Genomic DNA, 2,511 nt, shown 5'->3' on the forward strand with positions numbered 1-2,511 from the left:
CGCCGAGCCCAGGCCCTGTCCGTGGTCCTGCCCTGCGTCCCTGCATTCTTCCTTGCCCCTTGCGGGAGGATTCGCGCACAGACAGCTAGAGCTGCCTCTGGCAGCAGTGAGGATGGAGGAGCTTAGGAGCAAGCAAGATGAAGCTGAGCAGGAAAGAGGGAAGAGCCACAGGCTTAGATTTAAGGAACTAATGAGAGACAATAGGCCTGACGCTTTTAAAGTCTGGACCCAGGAGGTGACTGGGCCAGAGTCACGTGCAATACACAGTCCTGGAGAGAGAGAATGAGCTTTAAAAAAAAGTCAGAAGTGGACATTTGGGGGCTAAATAGAGAAACGTGGAAAGGGTCTGCATAATAAATATGATAGTTTATGTGAGGATCACTTGAGGGAGGGGCTAGGTTAGAATACATGGTGCAGTATGACCTCATTTCATGGAGAAAGCTACATATAAGCACAGGAGTAGCTCGTGAAGGAGGCGACCAGAGTGTCACCTCCCTGGAGGACAGGACTATAACCGATCTATTTTCGACTGTCCACATAACTTAGTAAGAAAGGGAATCACTGGCCAGCCCCAGGGTGGAGGAGCTCTGCCTAGGCTGAAGTTTTCAAACAGATCCCTGAGGTTTTAGTAGCAAGAAACCTGGTGTGAGCAGAGTGTGCAGAAACACCGAAAAGGCAGCCCCTCCCCAGAGTGTGGACTGACCAGGTCCAGCCCTGCCAGTGCTAGGAAAACAGTCAGACAACGCATCAGTGACATAGGTGGAAACCTGGCCTCCGCTGCATGGCTGGAGCTGGAAATGGCTTCAGGGTAAGAAGGCACAGGGCAGATAGTTAAAGGCTCCAGTGCAGAAGGGAAACCCAGGTGAGTCCCCATGCAGAAACACGATGAGTGAATGACAAGTAGGTTTCTTTCTGAAGTATAGAGGGAGGAGGATCTAAGGACAGGAGGGGGTCTGTCCAGCCTGGGGATATGGTTACAGGGCTTTGGCCGACTGCCAGAGATTGCAGTGGGGCCATTCCTATATCTGAGGGTCTCTGATTCTGGAGTTCCAGATTCCAGCCAAAGCAAAGAGGAGGTTCCACACCAGCAACCTGAAGCCTCCTGTGCTAGGGACTGCACAGTCTGCAGCCTCCTGTACTAGGGTTGCTCAGCACATGGCCTCCCGCATTAAGGGATGCTCAGCCTGTGGCCTCCTGTGCTAGGGGCTACACACCCTGTGGTCTCCTGCGCTAGGGACTGCACAGTCTGCAGCCTCCTGTGCTAGGGAGATGCTCAGCCTGAGGCCTCCTGTGTTAGGGGATGCTCAGCCTGCTCCAGTGGGAGATGATGGCCAAGAAGAGAGATTCTGCTAACCTCTGTACAAGAAAAGTGGAGGTAGCAGTGGCAAATGCCCCTGAGGAAAGCAGGGAAGGGTAGAGAATGGGCTTCAAGAGGGAACAACAGCAGTAAGCTGCCTGGGATGGGGGACCCACACCTGCCTCCCTCCTCCACCTTCTGCTCTTGGGGATTCCCAGGTTCTAGCCAGTGTCCAGCTACCTAGAAAGGGTTTGTTATTACCTTACGCTTGTCAGGTGACAAGAAGGCACCAGCCCAGCTCCTCCCTCCCATGTTCTAAAATGCCATTCTGACCTGTCCTGAGAACAGAGCCACCTAGTACCTACTAGAGACCAAGGTCCTAAGCTCCCCACATAGGGCCTGAGGTCTCAGATGGCCTTGGAAACCCACAGCTCAGCAGGGGCTTCTGAATCCAGGAGATGCTGACCACGGCGGGGCTGCATGCACACAGTGCCCTGTCCTCCCCTCAGTCACGGACACTAGCCCAATGGCCAGTTATTCATCACACACTGGCAGTTCAGATCCTGCCATTCTAGACAAACAGCGCCCACAGTTCTGCTCTGTGCCACCCATGCGACCTTACACCAACACCAGAGGCTCAGCTAACCACTCCCCAGCTTGGTCCTGGCTGGCCCACTGCGGGCAGCACAGCCCGCTGCCAGTCGGGCCTGCCCATCTAGCTTGAGTGGGAGGTCACTAGGAACTGGGCCAGAATCCAGGGTGGCCCCAAGCAGATATCTCCTTCTGTTCTAGGTTGGGTAGGTGCGGCTAAGGACCAGAGGCTGCAGATCACCCTTGCTTGTCTCTGTCACCCCTAGGCCTGGTGCGGTGCACACATACACCTGCGACTTGATTTGTGTGGGATGGGGTGTCCAGAGGCTAGATTTAAGAGCTCCTCTGATTGGGGATGGCCCGGAGGGAAGGGCAGGTGCACAGGCCGGTCACCGCGAGCGTGCCATGTGACGCACAGGCCCGGGGTGTGACAGCACGGGATCCCTGCGGTTCCCCCAGCATGGGGACGCGCGCGAGAGCTCCTTACCTCCTCGCCTTGGCCGAAGCGCAGGCCGAGCGCCGCGACGCGCTCCACGCGTAGAAAGCCGTCGGGGTCGCGGCCGCACACCTCGAAGACTTCGCGCAGGCGGCGCACGGAGCGCAGCAGAGCCGCGGGGGCGCCC

This window comes from Microtus ochrogaster, chromosome 7 (genome assembly GCF_000317375.1).
Source record: "Microtus ochrogaster isolate Prairie Vole_2 chromosome 7, MicOch1.0, whole genome shotgun sequence".
Lineage (NCBI taxonomy): Eukaryota > Metazoa > Chordata > Mammalia > Rodentia > Cricetidae > Microtus > Microtus ochrogaster.